The 26,076-nt window shown below is 46.9% G+C and overlaps 1 protein-coding gene across 5 annotated transcripts in view; it reads left to right on the plus strand.

The window, feature by feature from the left end:
* The window catches only part of LOC147623352 (general transcription and DNA repair factor IIH subunit TFB1-1-like), a 111,664-nt gene that overhangs the window by 12,887 nt on the left and 72,701 nt on the right, over nt 1–26,076 (plus strand). The gene's annotated exons all lie outside the window — the stretch shown is intronic.

The following is a 26,076-nucleotide window of genomic DNA, read 5'->3' on the forward strand; positions in this document are numbered from 1 at the left end:
GAACAGCTGTTTTTCTTGATATTTTTGTGACTTCTGGTCAGATTTGGCTTTGATCAAGACTTCTGTTTTGTTGATTTTTGTTTTAAAGACTCGTGGTGCCAGTTAATGCCCCCTTCTTTCTCTCAGCACGAGATACAAAAATGATCCATTAGGGGATAGAGGAGGCGAGAAGAACATAGCTAGTGTCAGATAATCCTCTTATCGAGGATGCCCTATGCATCTCCCACCACGACACTCACACATATATTAGTGTCATTAGTCTCATGGGGTGTTGATTGGGATGGACAAGTGCCTCAAATAGGGGAACAGGGTCTATGAGACCATACCAGCGCTATGGATAGCTGCCTGGAATTGATTGTAATGGCACACTATAGTTAGATCCTGGAGGGTCAGAGATTTTTACAGAACAGGACATTGTCTGTCACAGAAGAGCTTAGAGAGGGGCCACCGGAATGACCATCATTTCATTGGTTGTCACCTGCTGATAGCTAACATTTTGAGAAGACAACCAGCCCTTGTGAGCCCCTGCTGACCACAGCAGGGGATTGTAGACAAGTTTTGTCCACCGCACACATGGTATCATGAAAGAGGGCATAGATTCTACAGACAGACAGACGTCTCCGGAGCCTGATTTCTAGACCCTTCTCTCACCAGCTCTACATCAGAGACATACTCCAGTGCCATAATAGGTCCTGGTACTCACACATTGTTAGTTGGTTTCACATGCATGGCCTTAAGATGGAGAGTCTTTCCATATTGCATACATATTTTACTTCTTATTCTTGGATTCCTCCTGGCAAGAGATCAATTGCATCATCCCCCTAGACATGACCCATGACCCAGCATCACACGAGTTGGACATGCGTGTCCACACACGAGCTTCCTACAAAGCTCCACTTTTATAGAGCACCACCTGAGGATTTTAGAGGATGGATTTATCGAGGCCACCTGAGGATACACGTTGCATGTGATGAGGATTTCCACTGGCCAGTAGAGGGTATCCTCCCATGGGCTTTGGATTGAGTCTAGGAGATCTGAGGGCACTCCACGGGAGGCATGGGTATGTAGGATCTGGAGGACGAGAGATTGAGGTGGAGGAGCATTATGCAAGCAGATGCCCAGTCTACTATGAGATATACAGGAGATTTATTGCCTCTTCTGAGATGGTTTTGTTCTCCTCTCATGAGTGATGCAGTATTGAGATCAGAGATGTTTGGGCTTGTAGTTAATGGAGCTTCACCATCATCAGGACACTGATGAGACGGCACTTCGGGAGGTTAGATTAGTAGGACATCTTTCTGACTATGACGACCATGCAGCAGCAGCAATGCACGTGCCCACACACACACACATTTGTGGAGATGCAGAGAAGTGTGAGAGGGAAGAGAGCACACAACTCAATGTAGATTGCTTGATAATGAAATGTGTACCGAGTACAAGTACACCCTAAAAAGTGTATAAGAGGGTGTTCACACGGTTGGGGGGAAAAAACCACCTAAAGAGGGAAAAAGTGCCCCGGCCTGGTCCTAGATGCAACCCCCCCTGGAGTGATGATGTGAACACGTACATGAATATGGCTTATCAATCCCCGAAAGCTTCGAATGTTTCACGAGAGAGAGCCAAGATGGCAGTCATGATATCCAACTAATGTGTATGCCAACCAGTGTGCTGCCAATGCGATGATACATCTAATGGTAGTCATATGTGACATGGGAGAAAAGTTTTCATTATAGTCAATGCCCTTTTGCTGAGCATAACCCTTTGTAGGAAGCCTAGCCTTGTAACTGTCAACACTACCAGTTGCCTTTTTCTTTAGCTTGTAAACCCACTTTCTACCAATGGCTTTCTTTCCATGAGGAAAATCAGCCAAATACCAAGTGTCGTTCTTAAGGATTGAGCCATACTCAGTGTGCATGGCTCACATCCAATGTTCATCTTCCTATGCTTTCTCAAAGGAAATGTTTTCTTTTTCATTGCATGAAATGGCAATGAGAGCATGTTCTAGAACACAAGTAGATGCATAGTAAGAACTTGCACGTGTCATGCTATGCAAAGGAGCTTCCATTCTGCTATCACATAATGTATCCAACAAACATCTCGGCACCCGTCTGGACTTCTAAATGGATGTCCAACAGCTTCAACTATGGGCTGATCTGCGGGCTGTAAAACAAGCTGAATCTCCGCCAATGGGGACTGATTTGCAGCTAGGGGCCGAATTATAGCACTTTGCTGAGATCTTGATTGCTCTGCGTATGGCTGACCCAAATTGTACAAATGTAGGAGTGTATCAAACAAATCATGTGGGCATACCCCTTGCTGTTTTTTGCATGTAAGCATGGGATGAAGTGAGTTTTCCACAAAAACGATGTCTTTGCTCACCAAAATCCACTTTGTGGCTGGATGGCAAAGCCTATACTCCTTGCTTTCCGGGCTATATTCCACAAAAATAGATTTGATGGTCTTGTTATCAAGCTTACTGCGGTGTTGCTTAGGCACAAGAGTTTCTTGCGTTGATTGCTCTTCTTGTAAGAGCACTGAAACCAACTCATCAAATGTTAGGGCATTTGGATTACCCTTCATCATGAGGCTAATGGTAGAAGCAAAACTCTGGTATGAGTTTCTCAATGGATTGAGAACGATGGGTACCAATGAACTGTCAGGATACACCATGATGTGGAGAAACCAGAAATTAGGGTTTAGATTAGAGTTCATTCATGGGAGACATACACAGAGAAGCAAGGGAGAGAGAGAGAGAGAGTTGTGGGGATAAGTCAACTCATGAAAAGCATGAGTGTGTGACTCCCCTATCACACATGTATATTGCACTAGTACACATAGTGCACTTAGTACATTAAAAGTACTAAGTGTACTATGTACTATAACTTATGGGCTTGTACACACTATAAGGGTGGGCATAACGCCTTTACCCCAACAACCTCCCACTTAAAGGCAAAGTGCCCTTAAGTAAAGGAAAAGAAAAATCAGCATGTACATGATAATATACAAGGCCATATCAAGGCTGAAACTGGCCTCATCCAATGCCCATCAAGTGTCTGCAATGAGCAAACCGCTCCGGAGGCAAACTCTTCGTCAACAGATCAGCCGGGTTGTCATCCGTGTGAATCTTAACAAGCTGAATTTGCTTGTTCTCTATCACCTCTCTGATGAAGTGATACTTCACATCCACATGCTTTGTCTTTGCATGAAAGACAGGGTTCTTTGCCAACTGAATGGCACTCTGACTGTCACAATGCAACAATGGAATATCCCCTGTATAGCCCAAATCAACCACTAACCGAGATAGCCATAATGCCTCCTTGCAAGCCTCTGTGGCTGCAATATACTCGGCCTCTGTAGTAGATAAGGCAGTGCACTTCTGCATCCTGGATATCCATGACACAGCACCTCCTGTGAATGTAAATACATAACCGGTAGTAGACTTCCGGTTATCTGGATGACCGGCATAATCCGAGTCCGTATAACCATGCACTAATGCATCCTGTTTGCCAAAGCAAATGCACAAATCCTGTGTGCCCTTCAGGTATCTCATGACACCTTTCACTGCTTCCCAATGCTTCTTGCCAGGGTTGGCCATGTACCTAGAAACCACTCCCACTGCAAATGCAATGTCTGGCCTAGTAGCAACCATGGCATACATGAGACTGCCACAAGCTGAAGCATACGGAATCTTGGCCATATCAGCCCTGTCACTATCCGACTGTGGGCTGTCCATAGCACTGAGTTTCACATATGGAGGCAGAGGAGTACTAGCTTTCTTCCCCCCGTCCATATTGAACCTCTGCAAGACTTTGCCAATGTATTCCTTCTGAGACAAATACAACACATGCTGATTTCTGTCCCGAAGTATCCGCATACCCAAAATGTGATTTGCATCACCCAAATCCTTCATATCAAAGGTTTCATGCAGCCTCTTCTTCAAGGCATCCATCTCTTTACGAGATTTCCCGGCAATCAACATATCATCAACATACAAAATGAGAATCAATAGACTGCCATCCAAAGCTTTCTTGGTGTACAAGCAGTGATCTATGTCACTTCTCCTGAATTTCTGAGATTTCATGAATGTATCAAATTTATGATACCATTCTCTTGGTGCCTGTTTGAGCCCATAAAGACTCTTTTTCAGCTTGCATACAAGCTTCTCCTTTCCACTTACTGCATAACCCTCTGGCTGCTGCATATATATCTCCTCATGGAGATCACCGTGAAGAAAAGCAGTCTTCACATCCATCTGAATCAAGTCCAGATCATCATGTGCAACCAAAGCTAACACAGCTCTAAGTGTGGTCATTTTGACCACTGGAGAGAAGATCTCATCAAAGTCCACACCATATTCCTGCTTGAAGCCCTTAGCCACTAACCTGGCTTTGTATCTTGGCTTAGCATCTGATGCAACTTTGAGCCTGTATACCCACTTGCATGGCAAAACCTTCTTGCCTGCAGGCAAAGGCACCAACTTCCATGTTCCATTTTTATGCAGAGAATCCATCTCTGACTTCATGGCACGCTCCCATAGAGCCTTGTCTGCCCTCTGTAAAGCCTCTTTGTAACATGAGGGCTCCCCACAATCAGTAAGCATCAAATAGTCAACCCCTGGAACAAACCTGTCAGGGGCTCTGGAGGGTCTAGTGGACCTCCGTACCCAATGACCATCATTTGCAGGTTGCTGTCCAGCCTGCATATCACCCATTGGTGGCTCCTGTTCCATGCCATAAGGCTGAAATATCATGCCCGGTATCTCCTCCAACTGTGGTATATCCATAGGGATATCTTCTGCCATCTCTGGCTGTCCATTTGGACCATTTTCAGCACCATTTAAGGGCTGGTTTTCCTGCTGTAATGGCTGATTTACAGCCCTTTGTTGTTGTCCATGATGTCCATCATCATCAAAGATGACTCTGCCAGGCTCCTGTTGCCTTGCAGGCTCCTTATACATGCATGTTTCATCAAAAATGACATCATTGCTGCGTATGATCTTTCTATTCATGGGATCCCAAAGTCTATACCCCATTTCACCTTTGTCACCATATCCTAGGAATATGCATTTGTGAGACTTTGGATCAAGTTTGGTGCGCATTTCCCTGCGTATGTGCACGTACGCAACGCAACCAAACACTCTCAAGTGCTTGTATGACGGAGGCTTCCCTGTCCATACTTCCTCTGGCACTTTCCCACCAAGCCTCGTGTTAGGTGACCTGTTTATAAGGTGAACGGCTGTCATAACAGCTTCAGCCCAAAAACCATGAGGTAATGCAGCATGTGACAACATAGAACGGACCTTCTCCTGTATGGTCCTGTTCATCCTCTCTGCTGTTCCGTTTTGTGGAGGATCATAAGGAGTAGAGAGCTCCCTCTTGATGCCTTTAGCATCACAAAAGTCCTGAAACTGTTTGGACATATACTCTCCACCATTGTCGGAACGCAAAGCCTTCAGTGTTTTGCTAGTTTGATTCTCAACATGAGCAACAAACTTCTGGAACACTGAGAATGTATCACTCTTCAAACGAAGAGGATAAACCCACACCTTGCGTGTGGCATCATCTATAAAAGACACAAAATATTTTGCCCCTCCCAAAGAAAGCTGAGGCATCTCACATACATCTGTATGCACAAGCTCTAACTGAGCATCTTTCTGACCAAGAGCTTTCTTGTGGGGGCACTGTAGTTGCCTACCATAAATACAATGCTCACAAAACTGAAAACTTGAAAACTTTAAAGAAGGCAAGTAACCCAAACGAGACAATTGCTCCATTCCCTTGACACTCATGTGTCCCAACCGGCTATGCCACATAGAAATTTCCGGCAGCTCGGTTGCATTTACATTAGCATGGTGACAAACACCTGCATGCATAAAGTAAAGAGTGTCCACTTTAGAGCCTCTGGCAACAACCAGTGAGCCCTTACTAATCTTCCACTTTCCACTACCAAATGTGGTAACATAATCAGCATCATCAAGCTGTCCAGTAGAAAGCAGATTCTTCTTGATCTCAGGCACATGCCTGACATCATGGAGCATAAGCTGTGAGCCATCTGAAAATACAAGCCTTACATCACCTCTGCCAAGAATCTTGCATGCATGGTTATCACCCAAATAAACCACTCCTTCATTGCCAGCAGTGTACCTGACAAACAAGTCTCTGCAACCTGTGACATGAAAGGAGGCACCTGAATCAATGATCCATGAGTGCATACCATGACCACCTGTAAGAAGTGAATGGGCATCAAGTGAAGAAGTAAATAGGACCTCATCCTCACTGCCACCTGCATGTGACACATTGATTTCTTCGATCTTGACTCCACTTTTGCCCTTCGGCTTTACATCTTTGGCTTCGTCTTTCTCTTTGTCTTTGCCTTTTCCCTTTTCCTTTTGATCATTTTTCCATTTGTAGCATTGCTTTTTGATGTGTCCCTTTTTGCCACAATAATGGCATTCCAAATCCTTTTTGGAGCGAGACTTGCTCCTTCCCCTTTCTTGGCTTTTCCCCCTTTGCTGGGATCTCCCACGTGCATTCATTGCATTGGACTTTCCAACAGAGTTGTTTTTCCTGTTCATCTCTTCTTGAAGAAGAGCACCCTCAACATCTGCATATGACAGCATAGCATTCGAATTGCTAGTGGCTGTCCTAAATGTGTCCCAACTCTCTGGCAAAGTGCATAACAAAAAGGTGGCTTTGAACTCATCGTCCATCGCCAACTTTTGATTGATGACCTGGCTGACAATACCATTAAACTCATTGAGATGGGCTGTCATAGAAGCCCCTTCCTTCATCTGAAGACCTATGAGTTTCTTTAACCAATACACTTTGCTTGAGGCACTTTGTTGGGCATACAAGTCCTGCAATCTCTGCCACATTCCCCAAGCTGTCTTCTCTTCACGAATGCTGAAAAGTAATGAGTCTGACACAGACAACATGATAGTAGATCTTGCCAGCTCATCCATATCTTCCCACTCTTCAGCAGTAAGAGAAGCGGGCATCACACCCCTTTCTTTGATAGGCTTATGTTGCTTTTTCTGAAGCAACACATTGTAGCACTGGGTTTGCCAAATATCATAGTTATGCGAGCCTTCAAGCTTCTTGATGTGAAGCAATGAAGAGCTCTCACCTGTGGTTGCCATAGCAATATGCAACCTTTAATGCCTGACTCCCTGCAAATGTGCAAACACTGCACCCAAAACACACAAAGTGCTCACAAATGTTCTCCCAAGCTTTATCTCCCACTGCGGAAGCAAGAATGCAACTTTTCTCTCACTTTTTGTGATGAAAACACCAAAATCTGGTTGCTGCAGATTTTGGACAGCACCTTAAATGTGCTCTTTTGCCCTTCCAAAGTACTGTACAGCAGTACCAAGTGCTCACCAATGATGTACCAAACCTGTACCGGCAATTTCAGCAGCTGAATTTGAACCTTTTGATCACTCAAAACAGTGTACAGCCATGCCAAAACATGTACAAATCTGTACCAAATCTGTACCAGCAGGTACAGTAGCAATAAATGCTCTCCTGGCTGTCCAAATGAGTGAAAATCAGATTTTTACAGTCACGAACACTGCATAAAACAGTCCCGAACAGAAATTGGGCAAAAGCCCCTTGACTGCAAGCTGATTTCTGAGGATTCAAGGCATAAATGTCTTGCCTGCTGCTTTGCCAAGCTCAACAAGCATACAAACTTGAAAAGCCCCTTGATTTGAGATCAATTTCTGATCATGCATGGTACATTGACGCACATGAAGGCATCCAGAGTGTTCACGATGCTTCCCCCTGGCCACATATACATCAAATACATGAAAGCCCCTTGATTTACAGGCACATTGAGTGCTTGTAAGGCATCAACACATTATCCACAGCATCAAATGCGATTGCCTGCATGCAAATCAACCAAATCGGCACAAAAGCCCCTTGATTTGCACTGCAATTTGCTGCAATTTGCTGCAATTTTGCCCAAATGTGCGATTTTTCACATCATACAGCATGTATGAGTGCTTAATTGCACATTTACATCAAAAGCCCCTAATTTCGACATCCAATTTCCTGCAAATTGATCCTGATTTGACCAATTTCCTGCAAATTTATCCTGATTGTGACCAATGTCACCCAATTTTGCCAATTTTGCTCAAAAATTGAGCAATTGGGCACCTGTACCTGCTCAATTGCTTGAATTGATAAGAAATTCGCAAAAAATTGAAGGCAAATACCTCTGAAATTTTTGATTTTTCTGATTTGCAGGCGAATTTGGTGCTGATGCTTGATGCTGATGCTACTGAAAATGTGTGCAGATGAACTGCAGCTGGTTGGAGCTTCTAGAGATTCCAAAAAAAAATTGCAGAGTGAAAGCTCAATTAAGCAGGCCTCTGGACGAGGAAGCCACTGACTTGGACCTGTCGCTTGGCATCAAAACCAAGAACACGGATGAAGGCGTCCAGTTGATGCCTTCGCTTCTGTGTTGATGCCTTCGCTTCTCGCTGTGGAAGCCTCCGTCATCGCCTGATTGCTCCTTTGCGTTCGCTTTAGTTCGCTCGCCTTGAGCGCTTATTGCCTTCGCTTCACTCGCCTAGCGCCACTTGCACGTCTCACGCCAGCGCTTTCGCCTATCGCTTCGTTCAGTTGGCTGCGATTTTTGTGGCTTTACGCCTAGCGCCTGTACGCCCAGCGCTATCTCCACCAGCAGCGCTAGTCTTCGCCAAGCGCTGACTTCGCTTAGCTTCGCCTAGCCTTGTGCCACGTGCTCGCCCAGCCTGAAGTCGACAGTCCTGTATTCGACTTCTTCTCCTCTGTTCTCTTGCAAGCTTCTGGCTGCCTGCTGCGACTCTGATAGGCTCACACAGAAGAAAAACGACCAGCAGCTCACACAGAGGCAGGAAGAGGGAAGAGGGAGGGAAGACCTTGCTCTGATACCAGTTGATGTGGAGAAACCAGAAATTAGGGTTTAGATTAGAGTTCATTCATGGGAGACATACACAGAGAAGCAAGGGAGAGAGAGAGAGAGAGTTGTGGGGATAAGTCAACTCATGAAAAGCATGAGTGTGTGACTCCCCTATCACACATGTATATTGCACTAGTACACATAGTGCACTTAGTACATTAAAAGTACTAAGTGTACTATGTACTATAACTTATGGGCTTGTACACACTATAAGGGTGGGCATAACGCCTTTACCCCAACACACCACATACTTGCAAGCTATTTCTTCAATTCTTTGATTTTCATGAAAAAACCCTCCATCGAATCTCCCTCATTTGTATGCTTTGTCTTCAACTGCCGATGGATGCGTTATTGTGTACTTGATAAAGGGCTGCAAGCGCATCCCAAGCCTCCGTGGTAGTCTTACATGAGTGAATATGAGGAATTATGCTTCTCTTTAGAGACAATGCTATTACAGCCTGTGTATGTAGAAAATATGAAAGCAAGAGCAGACTAGAAATGAAACAAGAACACAAATGAAAGACAAAGAGTTACCTTGAGATGAGTGTAGACAAGACACAAGATTGATTGATTATTGATGTGACACCTACAATTTATAGGTGAGAAGTACAAGATTGAGTAGACTCACTTATGGGATAAATGTAGAGGTACCACATGGCACTAGACTCAAGACACAAAGACCCAACTGAAACTAGACTAGAGAAATAGTACACCTAGTGTGCACTTATTTCCAACACCCTCCTTAAGTGGACACTAGGAGGAAGACAAAAAGACAAGACTATGACATGACAAAAGATAAGACCAAGACAGAGAGACTAGACAAGGATTGAGAGACAAGCTAGAAGACAAGATGGACAAGACTAGAAGACAGACATAAAGGCTGATAGACTGAGAGACGAGACATGAGAGACAAAAGATCCTCAAACACCCCTCCTCAAGTGATATCCTCATATGGGTCCACAAGGGTAGGGACAAGAGTGGATCATAGACAGACAGATAGAGAGACAATCAGCCAGTAGAGTGGTCCCACAGAGAGAGAGAATGTCAGATAGACATCAGAGAGTCTGACAGATATAGAAGATAAATGGGGACAGAGAGAGAAAATGCCAAGAGAATGTGGGTAGCTAATCCACAAAAGAGAGGCATATAGACTGATAGATAGAGTGTCAAAGACATGTGACAGGATAGACACACAGGATAGACACATAGACAGAGAGACTGATTGATTGTAGATAGATAGAGAGATGGACCTAGATAGATAATCCCTCCTCAAGGGCAATCCTCCTGCTAGAGTGGGTAATGCAGGGGTGCCTCTTGGATAGGGACAAGATAAGTCCATGTAGACAAATAAACATGACATTACCCCATGATCTACATCATTGGTGATCAATGGTGGTAGATAGCATGAAAGCATAGACAAATATGAGAGAGATGGGAAGGTCTTACCATATTTGGCAGTGTCTAATCCCGTACAAGATAGAGAGATACTTGATTTTTGCTTTAGATTTGCTGCTGCAGGTCTGGCTGGTCCAATGGACAGCTAACCCACATGTTGATGAAGAAGAGAGTGGCATGGATGCAGATGATTGCAAACCCTAACATGGCAGCAGAGATGAGAACAGATCCGACATTGACTTCCCTTTCACTGAAAGTTCTGTTGAAGAGGATGAGGGGAGTGGTTCTGATGAGGTAGGCGAAGACCCAAGCTGCAAGGAGGCCACAGAGCAGGAAAAGAGAGACAGGATTAGAGATTAGGGTTAAGGCGAGTACCGCAGTAAAGAGAAGGGCATAATTGAGGCGGAAGTGGGCGCTGTGCTTGCGGATCCGGCTGCCTGCTTCGGCCAGAGAGTCTGGCTTGGCGAAGGATGAGCGGTCCACGAGCTCCCGCCATGGCCGGCTCTGCGAGACGGTGTGCTGCCAAGTCTCTGAGATGCGGCCCAGAAAGGCGCCAGCAGCTGCCCGTGAGGACGCTAACGCTGATGTCGGAGCTCCTCCTACCACTGTCCCGACAGTAGTAGGGGTTTCTTGATTCGCCATCGCTTGATAGAGAGAGAGAGGTTGGTGCATGCCAGAGAGAGAGGCCCATGTGTTAGAGTGCGTGCCTTCCGTGTCCTGAGGTCCATGGCGATGGAGGCTTTGCACCGAACAGATCAAAACGAGAGAGAGAATTGAACCAAGCAAACACCAGCGGGCTGCGCTGAATTGAGTGGGACAGCTTGGAGAGAATGGCGAAAGCTCAGAGGAAAAACAGGGAAACCCTAAAACCATGGCTCTGATACCATGTAGAAAATATGAAAGCAAGAGCAGACTAGAAATGAAACAAGAACACAAATGAAAGACAAAGAGTTACCTTGAGATGAGTGTAGACAAGACACAAGATTGATTGATTATTGATGTGACACCTACAATTTATAGGTGAGAAGTACAAGATTGAGTAGACTCACTTATGGGATAAATGTAGAGGTACCACATGGCACTAGACTCAAGACACAAAGACTCAACTGAAACTAGACTAGAGAAATAGTACACCTAGTGTGCACTTATTTCCAACAGTGTAGTGGCATCTTTACCATCCCATCTAGCTTGCTCTGTAGTAGAAGGGGATGCAAGATTTGCTGTCAAAGGAGACGCAATATCACCCTCCGAAGCACTTGTAGCATACTCTTGGCGTACTGGTGAGGTAGGGTGTGCTTCAAGTCCAATCACCACATTCCAAAAGCCTTTGGCAACAAGTACATGCCTCATCATGTATGAGCACAGTGGATAGTTGGTCCCATCCAACTTTTCTTGAGCAGCATGAAGCATTCCAAATACATCATTTCAAGCCATTTTTGCTGACAAAAAAGTAATCTGTCCCACACCAAGTGCTATTTGTCCAACACAGCAAGTGCTATCTGCCCCATGCCAAGTGCAATTTGTCCAACACAGCAAGTGCTATCTGTCCCACACCAAGGTCTATTTGTCCAACACATTGCAAATTGAGTGCCCACTGAATGCAACCTTTAGGCTGCGAGTAGCTCACTGAAGGAAGACACCTGCGAGTGTACTGAAAAAACAGAATGTAGAGAGCAAAGAAAATTATCTAATAGAAAATGTCTGGGGGAGGCCGACGAAGAAGTAACAGATGTGAGTGGTGCATTAGATCAAGGTCGATGCAGAAGATTGATGGACGAGGAGAGGGTGCAGGAGCGAGAGCGCTGAAGGTCGGGCACGGACCGAGGTGTGGGTGCAACTTCTGTGAAGGGGGCTGAAAAGTGGGGTTCCCTGGGTAAGGCCCTATGGGCTTTGCATGGCTGGGGCTGGCGGAGCACCGCCCTGCGCAGCCCCAATACCCGCCCCCCCCTCGCGCCCCCCCCCCCCCCCCCCCACACACACACAAAAAAAAAAAAAAGAGAGGAAAAAATGGCAAGGTGGAAGTGGGCAGGGAAGACGCGAACGGCAGGGTCCCTTGGGACAATGACGAGCATGGACAACTGTTGGAGATGGCGCGCACGGCAGGGACAGTGTGCTGTGAACAGAGGTGGAGCTCAGGCAGAAGAGGGTGGAGCCTGGACAGCTTTGATACCAAATCTTGGGGTCGGGGATGGTGGAGCTGCGGTGCAGGAGGCTGGAACCTGGACTGATACCAAGGGTACGCTATAAAGGGAAGCAAAAGCAAAGCGAGTACCCAAAGCAGCTCGTAGTGGACGCCATGCTTGGAATCCGATCAAAGGACGTGGGAGCCACCTGCGAGAGGGCCATTGCCATGGCCTACAAGAAGGATCCACAAGGCTTGGTGGCAAAGAGAGACCACCTGGTGCAGATGCTCTATGCGCCGGAGAGGATGATCCACATCCGAGGACTATCTTCTCCTCCCCAGCTTCTTGCACCAAGGCAACAAAGCAGCAGCAGCAGCAGCAGCACCAGTATGGTGGTCCAACAGCGAGAGGACACCGGATGGCCTCATTGAGCTACACATTCTCGAGTGCCCGACCACCCGCTTGACCCCACTTTGGTGTGACTCTAGATCGGGCCATGGCACTATAGCAAGCCCGATGTCCCAGACTCCCTAGACCTCGCCAGCAACACAGACATCAGCCTCAGCTCGAGGAGATCTTGGAGAGGCATAGGGCGTGGATCTGCAGAGCAGGGCCTTCTACAAGCTACCCCCATGCTTGATATCCTTGATGGCCCCCTCCTCCTACCGGGGGGTTAGCTCCATAGGCTATATGATGATGATCCCACTTTGTATCATGTGGCTCGGATTTGACATTCCCAGCTCATAGCTCTAGTCTTGTTTTCTTTTGTACTATGATGAGATTACCTGGACACTATTGTACCACTTTTGGTCTCATAGACCCATTGGGTCCTTGGAAAACGTTTGGCAATGGCTGAAGCAAACTTGGTGCCTTTTGCCTATCAAATTTGACTTTTTGACAGGTGAAACATGCACATACATGTGCCTCTATGTCCTTCCGCATACCTGGCCAAAAGAAATACCGCTCAATCATGTGCGTAGTAGGCATTATGCCTCTATGACCAGCATATGGAGGAGCATGGCACTCATCCAAAACCTTTTGCCTCATGTCAGACACCACATTTTGACCATTGCCATAAACATTGTATCCTTCATGGGCTACATAAGGTATTCTTGCATGGTGTGAAGTCACTGATTGTTCGTCTCCCATAGCATGGAGATTCATCCTCTTAGACATAAGTTCTTGTTTGGGCACTTGTGGGGGTTCCAAGACATGTGGGATGGTTGCCTTTTCTGCATAGGCATCCTCGGTACGAGCCATGTATGCACGTGCTGCATCCCTCGGTTGCATGTGCAACTCTTGAGCAATAATTGCCATTGCATGATCCATATAAGATTCAGCTTTCTTGGCCTTCAAACGGTCATGTACCAATGGATCCTCGCGGCGGTAGAGATTCAATTCTTCTTGTTGTGCATGGAGAAGAGTCTGCATACGAGTAAGTTCAGCCCTCAAGACTATGGACTCTTCTTCCTGCATCTTCTCTTTGCCACGGGACGGCTGTCCCACATATTCATGTTCCCTATTGTGCACCACATGAGTTTGCTCATCCTGTAAAGCATTGGAGGCATGCATTTCATTGTTTTTGCCTCTTGTATTAGCATCTCCAACATTCATTATATGGCTGTCCATAATGTTCTAAGTGTAGAGATAGCTAGTGTTTACGGTGATCGTCTCTCACGATAGAAGTGAAAGAGAACCGTATGCTCTGATATACCAATGTAACTTGGTTGAACACAATGCTAATCAATATACTTAAATACACTAAGATTTGATGGACACTTTTTCAAATATAAGAAGTAAATTGCTGAATTGACAAGAGACACACAATGAGCCGGAACGGCCGACCCCTCCCTCAAATAAAGTATATTGATCCTGGGAGAATCAAGTACATAGTGTCATGGGCATTTCTGACCAGATTTCCATACCAATGCATATGAATACAGTATTGCAAACAAGTGGTTGTCGATGTAGACTTGCAACCCACACTACCCTCTTAAGTGTCCATGTTCCCTACCATCTGCTGTCTATTGTTCCACTGTCATGGCCGTGTGAAAATGGAACAGCACAAGTGTGGGCATGGTGGTTGCTGAGTCAGAATATTGAATGATTCACATGGGGGGTGCCCGGACAGAGTTAATGATGTGTGGACATCCCTAGGTGTGAAGGGGAAAACTAGAACATTAGAATTTTAATGTTTTATTAAAGTTGCCCCTAGGCCTTAGTGGCTCCTAGGGAACTTTAATAATAATTAAAGTGGGGGGCCCTAGGATTATTATGGACAGGGGGCAACTCCACTTTTGGAGTGTGTGCTTCTCTCTCCTCTCTCTCTCTCTCTAGCTTTTGGAGAAACGTGGAGCATACATGCTAGTTCTCATGCATGGAAAAGCGGGAGGAGGAGTCGACTGAAAGAAGGTGTTGCTGTTGTTTTTCTCTGTGCAAACCAGCCGTACAACCCTGTACGGACAGGTTGCTGCAGGTACACGCTTTGTTGCTGGCTGCGCACAGGAGTTGCTGCGAGTATCTCTGCTGGACAGGCTGCGCACAGGTTCTAGACAGGCTGCTGCAGATTCTGTTTGCAGGTACAGCTGTACGGACAGGACAGAAACAGGCGTTGGACAGTACTGCTGCTGGCGGCGCTGGACAGATCTGGTACAGGTTGGCTGCGCAGGTACAGGCGTGTACAGGTACTGGCTGCTGTCTGCAGGCGGCGTATGCAAGGACAGCTTCTGGCACGTATTCCGAGGCAGTACAGACTGGTACAATGCTATTTTTCAGGACTGTACAGATAGGTACAGCACTGAGTTGGATGCAAGGAGGAGGGTACAGACAAGTACATACACACGTGTGAAGCAGGGTTGTGGAAACAAGTGCCTGCAAGTACAGATTGGTACCGTTACTTCCTCCAGTGCAGATACACGGGCTGATTTTGGTAAGCTCCGCATCTGTTCATCTATCTCTCTTTCTATTGCTTTATGTCTGTTGCAGATTTGAGCTATCTGGCCCCTTGTGAGAGGAGGGGTATGGCAGATTGACAAGGGTGGAGACAGAGGTTGAACAGTACATGTATGTATGAGCTGAGATGTTGAATCATGTGCTTGAGTTATGCCAGATGTATGCTCAAGGCTGCCCTGCTTAGTGGTCTTGGCTGATCAGAGGGAGGCACAGTGTGTTGCTTTGACACACAGATCTGTGTGCGTTGATCCTCTGTGCTAAGAGGTATTGTGGGCCATCAGATTGGACATACAGGTGTAATCTCTTGGCTGATTTTTGGTTGTACTCAGCCTTTCATACTTTTGGAACTGAATAAAGAAATACCGCAAGGGGCGCCAAGCTTTGGGGCCAACAGGTGTCGCTTTGTTTTCAGATTTGGGCGCTCTAGCCCCAATCTTTTCTGTTTTCATATCTAGACTACAAGTGGACGGGTGACTGCTAGTCTACCGCACTCTGGTTTCTATCAGAGGCCGGTTTCATCCACCAAGAAATGGTAGCAACAATCTGCAAGAGAGCACGTAGGACAAGAGAACACTACACAGGGTATGTGATCTTGTAATCCGGTTCATCCCTCCTGCTACTTGCTCCCATATTTAAGCATAAAAGCTTACCAATAGCAAGTAGAGTCGATGACAGCGGAAGTCTTCACGATGGAAGTCCTTGCAGTGTTGAGATCTTTGATTTGTCGCCTTTCTTGGCGACAAAAGTCTTCAAGAGGATGAAGGGAACCTTGGGAAAGCTTCCCCTATGGTTCAACTTGAGAAAGGAAGGCTGAAATTAGGGTTTTCAGCAAAAAAACCAGAAATTACAGCAAAAATGAGAGTTGTTTTGCTGAATTTCAGTCATTGGGAGTGAGTAGGAGAGTGATTAGCACTTGGAAACACTCTTAGAAGCTTGGAAAACACCCTAGCAAATTGGGTATGGCTATGGAGAGCTTGGAAATGGAGTGAAATGGTGGAAAAACAGAGTTTTTAGCCTCCAAAAATCTTCATGAAGAGAAAACCCGAATTTTCTCTTAATAAGTAAGTGAATTGGGGTCCAATTAGGTGAAGGGACATGGGGAGATGCCCATTTATGAGTAAAAGGGGAGGATCAGGTCCTGGACATTGAGTCTTGTCCGCCTCGGGACTTCAGCGAGTGTGAACTTGGAAGCGGTCATAATTTATAAGTGACTTTTGGGCGCCCAAGCTTTAATGAAGAGGGAACGCACTCACTTATAAATATTGGCTAAGTCCTAAGGGCTTTTGAGCCTAGATTGGATAATACTTACCACCTGTTCACATGCCACACAACCATGTCAGTAGACAGTTTCACACGCACGGTTCACGGGCGGGCGTCCCCTTATCCGGAACTACACATTGGTCAAGCAAGCATGAAAACAGCATGCAATTTCAATTGCAAGCAAGCACATAAAGATGCAATGCAGCATTGGTATGGACAATCCCCGTTCATGAGACTATACCAAAATAGACGTGCTCCATGCAAGTACACGAGGTACCAGACCCAATGGAACACCAATCCGCCAAGCATTTCCGGGAATGTACACGGAGGCACAAGTCACAACGGAAAGCCAAGTCTACAGTATCACATGAGTGGCATCAATCCCCCGGCATAAACAACTGCCATGGACACCAGTCCAATGTACATACATGATAAGAAAGCACGGGTGGACCAATTGGGTGGCCAAATGGTGACATGTGCTGGAGTGAGATCATCTCCCATGTACACCTGTGTGCCCTTGAGGGCAGCCCCCCTTTCTAAGAAGGCCTGTCTGCTAGTGGCATCAGGGAATCTAATGACGAGGGGGTCGCTCTCGTGTCATATCCTTTCCTGCCCTCTATGTATCTGCAAAGGGGGGGCGATCCCGTCCACTCAGATGTACCTGCAACAACACCTTGTTGCACTGGTACATGTGAAACAAGACGAGTTTCACTACCATTAACCACATTCCAAAGGTCTTTAGCAATCAGTACATGCCTCATCATATAGGACCACAATGGGTCGTTAGTCCCATCAAGTTTGTTCTCAGGACAACATGTTGAATACATCACTACTGCCAACCATGACTATCTACCAAATGCAAAATCTTTCAACACACTGCAAGTACTGAGTATTCACTGAATGCAACCCCGAATGGCTGCCAACTGATCAACTCACCTGCAAAGTGTATGAAAAATAACACAGAGTAGAGAATAGAGTGTTACTGATGATGGTCGATGTTGTTGAAGACATTGTATATGCTCCTGCTGCACACCAAATCTTTGCCGCCGCTACGCAGCCCAAACAACCAAAATCGAGCAAAACCAATCCAAAATGACGACTCTCTAGAACGTCTACAAAAACCTTGCAATGCCTAAAACACGTCCGAATCGCGGTGGACCCCGAAAACTCTGTATACTTCTTCTCCTAAGAGGGTAGCTCAATCATCAGAGACAGAGAAGCTTAAGAGCACACAAACTCACTAGATTAGCATAAACAAATGTCTGCCAGATATAAAAGATAAGTACACACCCCAAAATGAGTAGATAAGAGGGTGTACATACGCACAGGAGAAAAAACCTCCTAGTGAGGGAAAAAGTGTCCCGGCAGTCCTAAGTGTGTTCACACACATCACTACCATATAATGCTACATATGTAACAAGCCAACCTAGCATTCACGAAACCTTTTTTTTAGGAAACAGAGAAACTTTCTCTTCATTTTTAAAAAAAGTTTGACGCATGGGTATATTTCCTACGTCAAAGTTTCGCTTGCAGGAAGATGCACTGGGTAGATTACTTCTGGTTGCACATTGCCGTTCGGGGTACAAGTAGGCGATGTAGCGGGAGTTTGATGATTAGACCAACAGTGTTCTTGCTGCCTTGATACATTAACGGTAGGAGTGTCATGTTTTCTTGAATCTTTCTTTTGAATTTCTTCTCTTATGCGTTTGGCCACTATAGGTGCACAGGGGTGGGTACATGACTTTTTCTTCGGTCCGCCTAAAAAGTGTTCTCTTAGTCGAGGCGTCCCACCTGATTTTACTGCATGGCATAGCTTACACTCCCAATCTATGAATCGATCACCAACGTTAATTGCATATTGCCACTCTATCCCAGGTGCCTTTTTTTTCTTGCTATTTGAAATTTGGACTCTATTGGAGGTATCACTGGATCCAACATTGTCCTCCATCTCAACAAATAACCTATTCAACCAAGCATATAACAATGAATACACAAATGAAAAAACAACAAATCACTCACGTATTACAAAACATACATTAGCAGACAAAGGACTTCGAAACTATCTTGACAAATACAAAAGATCATCACATAACACAAAACTACTTCAAACTATCTTGCAAGGTCTTACTACAAAACTACTTCGAAACTATCATGCACATTGCACCCCCGTATTTCTATGATCTCCCTCTGATGTAGTCTGGGAGTTTGGTAGCCTGGTGCTATCGGTCTCCAACTGGTTCGGAGGTCCGTAGCGCGCTGAAGTGTAACCCCCTCCTGTGTCAAGGTAGGCACTAGGATAGATCTTTGGAAGAAATCAGTAAGCTGGAGCTGTCGCCCACCTCTCCCTGTGGTATGAGTCCGTAGTAGTCTCTCTTTTTGGCGCTGTGTCTCTAGCAAGAACTGGCCAAATCTGCGCTGGTCTGCGGACTCCATGATCTGGCGGAGTGAGGGATGTCCACTGAAATGGTGGTGTATCTCTCTCTAATGACACTATATGCTCTACATCTGCATACATAATGTTCCTCACTCTCAACCTCCTCCTGGCATAGTCTACATATCCTCTCTGCTCTGGGGATCCGTGCTGCCCTACCTGCCTCAATCTCAAGCTGGTGTGATGACACTCTAAGCTCACCAATCACCACTCGGGCACTGTGAGGCATGTTCACATGCATGTATCCAGGTCTCTGTATCAATCCATCTGCTCAGATACGCATAAACTGATCTCTGAAGTATAGCATCTTCGGCGGTAGAGGTTGACTGGGTGTAATCCAAGTCTCTTGAGTGTATCGTCGCTGCCACAAATCCTGCCGAAGGACTCTGTTCCTCTCACTGTGAGAGAGCTGGATGTGTGGTGCATGTCTATCATACTGGAAAGGTGGCAGGTGATCTATGTCAAGACCATGCTGAGTGAGCCACTGTATCATCTGTGAATACCATGATCTCCTATCTCCACTCTGTGCAAGCTGCCTGGACGCCTCAAAAGCTCTATGTGTGTGTGTGTGTGTGAGAGAGAGAGAGAGAGAGAGAGAGAGAGAGAGAGAGAGAGAGAGAAAAGAAAGAAAGAAAGAAAGAAAGCTATATTAGCGTCTACTAGAGGCCGAACTAGATCTATGAGACAAATCAATGTACAACTGTCAATGGACAAAATGAACATGAAATAAACTATGAAAGTACACAGCTAGTGGGGGGGTGTGATGGATGGAGCACTACTGCTAGAGGCTCAGTATGAAACCTATATGCGTAGGGTATACAAGAATGCAATGCAGATCTGTCTAGCTCCAACCAGTATCATAATGGGGGTGTAATATGTGATACATAGGCGATGGCGAGGCAAAAATACCTCGGAGCATGATCTCCGGGTGTGAGTGTAAGTGAGGTAGCCACTCCTGGATATGAGAGAGAAGAGAGAGAGAGAAAGAAAGATATATTAAGCGTCTACTAAAGACCCAATGGGCCTATGAGACCAAAGTGGTACAATAATGTCCATGGCATATCTCATCATGGAATGGAAAATAAAACAGAATGAAAACATAAATATAGCTATCTCACTGGGGTGATACAAAACTGTCCATGGAAACTCGTCATGGAATACTAAGAACATAAAAACATGGGAGCAACATCAGCTCCGAGTAGATGGTATACCACTGTTCAAAATGTCAAGCATGGGCTGATGAGGTGATCGTGGCCGACAGGGGGGGGGGTCGAGGGCGTCGGGCACGCTGGAGTGCAGAACCTCAGTCCGAGGTAACTCCTCTCGGGAAAGGTAGGTCCAGAGCAGCTCGTGGAGGGTCCACAAGATCCACTATGTCGGTGTCCTCCACCTCCTGGGTTCGGAAGAAACTGGTGATGGTTGGCTGTTGAGGGAGGGGTCTGGGTGGCTAGGGACTGTCTCAAGAAGGTGTTCCTGTGTCTGCGGAGATCAAGCAGGAAAAGGCCCAGGCAATGCTGGTCCTGGAAGTCAATGATCTTGGAGAGTGGACCGAATCCCCCACGAAATAGAAAGTGAAACCTCCCGAGGATCTAATAGTATATTGGGCAGCGGCATATGTAATGCTCCTCCGTCTCAACCTCTGTGTGGCATAGTCGGCAGATACTTTCCTCTCTGGGTGTCTGTACGAGCTTCCCGGCTCAGAAGATGCGCTCAGCTCTACCTGTCTCCACTCTGAGGGAGTGGGAAAAAACCCGTATCTGGCCAATCGCAATCCGCATGGCATGGGACATGTGAACACTCAAGTAGCCCGGCTGCTGGATGAATCCATCCTCAATGAGTGTGAGGAAGTGATCTCTGTAAAAGTGCATCTTGGTGGGGAGCTCCGGGGGTGTGATCCATGTGCAATGTGTGTAGAGGCTAAGAAGATCTGACCGGATAACCCGGTTGGTATCCTCGTGAGAATCGGAAAAAAGGGGAGTCCAAACTGTACTGAAGGGGGGGTAGGCAGTCCATGCAGAGCCCATATACTGAGAACCAAGTGGAAACTAGTGCATACCATACTCCAGAGTGCCCCTCAAGTGTTAGCTGTCTGGAGGCCTCTAGGGCAAGACTCGGGTACCTATGGGATCCATGTGACTGATGCGATGAAGGTACGTGACTGTCTGGAAGAGTCCTTCACTACCATTAGGGCTACAGCAAACTCTGCGTGGATAATCTGGTGTGGGACTGATGGTTTGCTGCGGATTAAACGGGAGAACGTCATGACCTGGGGCCTCTCTACTTGCTGCCAATCCTCATCGGATAATTTTGGCCCCCAGAAAGCTGCTCCATACATCAAGGCTGGTGTGACGAGGGTGTCAAAAAGCCAGCCCTTCGTCCTGGGCTCCTGGAAATGTGCCTGGAAGCACCGCCGCTCAAGTAAGCTCAAGGCTGGATATCCCCTCGTCACTCTAGCATGTGCTGCGGGAAGCATGGTAAAGTGTGGGCCACTGAAAGTGTTGAAATCCCCGAGCAGGAGGACTTCCCCCAACTGTGAGAACTCCATGATATCCTCGTGAAATGGTAAGTACGGTGACTGGCCATGCTGTGCGGCGTAAGGGGAGTGCGTGGTGCAAGATAACACACAGCAATGTGGATGACTCTATCACTGCTAAGCTGTAGCCGCACCCAAAGATATCGTGCATCCTCGCCCTTCTGGACGATGCTGAGAATCCGTCGGATATGGGATCTCAAAAGGACAGCTACCCCCCCCAGAGCCACGTACTCCTTCTAATGTGCGGGTCTCGCCAGGAAAAGCTGACTCCCACTCATAGCCAGTTATGTATGGTAAGCCCCTCTCAGGGTGCTGATGAGTGTCTGTATAAAAAATGACATCCTTGCTTGTGAGATTCTCGCTCAAGCCTCCTGGATTCGACCACAGCATGCCATTGTAGTTCCATACTGCCAACCACAGGTGTTTGGTCTCATAGACCCCGCGTCCCTATTTGGGACGGCTCTCAGTGATAATGACGCTACCATCTCTGTAGATAGTCCACTTGCCTGCTCTGCGGGCCTCATGAATAGTCACCATCGCCTCACGCCGGTGTGCCACCTATGCTGTAACATGGTTGAACACAATGCTAATCAATACACTTAAATACAATAAGATTTGATGGACACTTGTTTAAATACAAGAAGTAAATTACTGAATTGACAAGAGACACAATGAGCCAGAACGGCCGACCGCTCCCTCAAATAAAATATACTGATCTTGGGAGAATCAAGTACGTAGTGTCATGGGCATTTCTGACCAGAGTTCCATACCAATGCATATGAGTACATTATTGCAAACAAGTGGTTGTTGATGTAGACTTGCAACCCACACTACCCTCTCAAGTGCCCATGTTCCCTACCATCTACTCTCTATTGTTCTACCAACACATGGTAGCAACAATCTGCAAGAGAGCACGTAGGACAAGAGAACACTACACAAGGTATGTGATCTTGTAATCCGGTTCCTCCCTCCTGCTACTTGCTCCCATATATAAGCATAAAAGCTTACCAATAGCAAGTAGAGTCGATGACAGCGGAAGTCTTCGTGATGGAAGTCCTTGGAGTGTTGAGATCTTTGATTTGTCGCCTTTCTTCGTGACAAAAGTCTTCAAGAGGATGAAGGGAACCTTGGGAAAGCTTCCCATATGGTTCAACTTGAGAAAGGAAGGCTGAAATTAGGGTTTTCAGCAAAAAGACTAGAAATTACAACAAAAATAAGAGCTGTTTTGCTGAATTTCAGTCATTGGGAGTGAGTAGGAGAGTGATTAGCACTTGGAAACACTCTTGGAAGCTTGGAAAACACCCTAGCAAGTTGGGTATGGCTATGGAGAGCTTGGAAATGGAGAGAAATGGTGCAAAAGCAGAGTTTTTAGCCTCCAAAGATCTTCATGAAGAGAAAACCCGAATTTTCTCTTAATAAGTAAGTGAATTGGGGTCCAATCAAGTGAAGGGACATGGGGAGATGCCCATTTATGAGTAAAAGGGGAGGATCAGGTCTTGGACATTGAGTGTTGTCCGCCTTGGGACTTCAGTGAGTGTGAACTTGGAAGCGGTCATAATTTGTAAGTCGCCAGGGCGAGAAGTCAGCACGTCCCACTACTCGATCTAGACGACCCTATCAGATTACAGGTTCTGGACATCACTGACATAGGGCTGCAAGGATCATCACAGGACCGTGAGGTCACAGTGTATGGGAGATATTTCTTAGAGCTGGGAGCTGCACATGGTCTCGTTATCTATAACGGGATGTGCCGATGGCCCTCCTTGGCGCCGTCGTCTCCTTCCCTTGCTCAGGGGGTATTAGCACTATGGACTACCTTATGGGATCTCCGGCTTTGGCACACCTTATCCCCGACTTCTCCTTTCCACCACCCCCTTTTGAAGTTGACCATGCCTAGCTCTCTTTCACTCTTACCTGAACACCACCCATCCCTCCACCACCCCCCCCATCTCACATTACACTCAGGTCCTCTTTGATCACGAGCTTGACCTTGTTTACTCCAACCACAGCTACCACCAACCCCAGGATGTGGAACCTACTGTCCCCCTATCCACCCTCACAACACAACTCACCACCATACTCCACACGTCCGCCACAGCTTCTTTCATCTGCACGTGGCGGTCTACCGCCAAGCCACCTTGCGGTTCCATGCCCCATAACTGTTGGTATGATGACGAATGTGACGCCACACGCTCCCGTCTTAAGCATGAGGTACGCATTGGGCAAATCACGAAGCGCCAAGCGCAACGGATTTCTCAACAGCTCATCCAACGCAAGAAACGGGAATTCTATGCTCGAAAAGAGGACGAGTTATACTGGCTTTTCTTAGGGCCGAACTGCAAAGAGGCATGATGGAGGAAACTCCGAGAACATCACCCTCCCACACCTATCACCTGCCCAGACACATGGCACTCCTATGCACGCTCCCTCTATCATATCCCCCATCAGCCACCCCTACCCCCACCACCAGACCCCCGCCCCACCACCTCCACCTTCTTCACAAAGGGCATGGTCCTCAAGGTTATTCGTAGACTATGCAATGGGCAAGCCCAAGATCATGAGGGACTCACTGCCGAGTACATCTCGCATGCACATGATACCCTAGCGCTCCTACTAGCCTACATGTTCAATAGAGCCCTTTGTGAAGGATTTCCACCCTCTTGGTCCACCAACACCATCACCCCCATCCTCAAAGCCGGAGATCCACTTGATCCTAATAAGTACAGGACGATCATGATTGGCCACACATTGGCCAAACTCTATGGATCAGTGTTAGAGGCGGAGCTCAATTCATTTGGAGAGAGCTAGGGATGCAGAGCCTCAGGGGGGACACGCTGGTTTTCGGAGGAGCTACTCTACCCTTGACCACATCTTCACCCTCCGTGCCATCATTGAGGAGGGTAGAGCACGACACCAGAGGATCTACTGCTGCTTTGTGGATTTCCACAAAGCTTTTGATACTGTACCCTGAGCCCGCCTCTTACACTGTCTATAGGAGATCGGAATCCCATCCGACATGGTTTGGAGCATCATCACCCTCTATGAGTCCGTCACTGGAGGAGTGAGAGCCCCAGGAGGTACATCACAGGAGATCTATAGCACTATTGGGGTGAAACAGGGCTCCCCTCTAGCACCCACCCTTTTCGGCCTCTACATTGATGAGATCTCGAGCGTCATTGATGGATTAGGGGTGGTTGGTCCCACACTGGCAGGCATATTGATCCCCATACTAATTTATGCAGATGACATCGTCCTCCTCTCAGACTCAGCCGAAGGGCTTCAGAGACAGTTGGATGCCTTACATGACTTTTGCACTTAGCGGGACCTCTTTGTTAACCTTGGTAAAACCAAGGTAATGGTTTTCAATACCTCTCGCCCCGTCACATCCAGATTGAGCTTCACATATAGAGGGGATCCTGTGGAGATTGTCTCATCCTATGTCTACGTTGGTGTCACTTTCAGTGGCCCACGCTTTACCATGCTTCCCGCAGCACATGCTAGAGTGACGCGGGGATATGGAGCCTTGAGCTTACTTGAGCAGCAGTGCTTCCAGGCACATTTCCAGGAGCCCAGGACGAAGGGCTGACTTTTTGACACCCTTGTCACACCATGGAGCAGCTTTTTGGGGGCCAGATTTATCCGATGAGGATTGGCAGCGAGTTGAGAGGCCCCAGGCCATGATGTTTTCCCGTATGATCCGCAGCAAACGATCAGTCCCACAAGAGATTATCCACGCACAGTTTGCTGCAGCCCCGATGGTAGTGGAGGCACTCTTCTAGACAGTCACATACCTCCATCGCATCAGTCACATGGATCCCCACAGGTACCCAAGGCTTGCCCTGGAGTCCTCTAGACAACTAGCACTTGAGGGGCACTTTGGAGTATGGTATGCACTAGTTTCCACTTGGTTCTCGTTATATGGGCTCTGCATGGACCGCCTACCCCCCCTTCAGTACAGTTTGGACTCCCCTTTTTTCCGGCTATCTCACGAGGATATCAATCGGGTTATCTGGTCAGATCTTCTTATCCTCTACACACATTGCACATGGATCACGCCCCCGGAGCTCCCCACGAAGATGCACTTTTACAGAGACCACTTCCTCACTCATTGAGGATGGATTCATCCAGAAGCCGGGCTAATTGAGTGTTCACATGTCCCATGCCATGCAGATTGCGATTGGCTAGATACGGGTTTCTTCCCACCGCCTCAGAGTGGAGACCAGTAGAGCTGAGCGCATCTTCAGTGCCGGGAAGCTCGTACGGACACCCAGAGAGGAGAGGATCTGCCGACTATGCCACAGAGAGGTTGAGATCGAGGAGCATTACATATGTTGCTGCCCAATATACTATGAGATCCGCGGGAGGTTTCACTTTCTATTTCGTGGGGGATTCGGTCCACTCTCCAGGATCATTGACTTCCAGACCAGCGTTGCCTGGGC

Source organism: Cibotium barometz, chromosome 27 (genome assembly GCF_041138505.1).
Source record: "Cibotium barometz isolate CiBa-2024 chromosome 27, ASM4113850v1, whole genome shotgun sequence".
Lineage (NCBI taxonomy): Eukaryota > Viridiplantae > Streptophyta > Polypodiopsida > Cyatheales > Cibotiaceae > Cibotium > Cibotium barometz.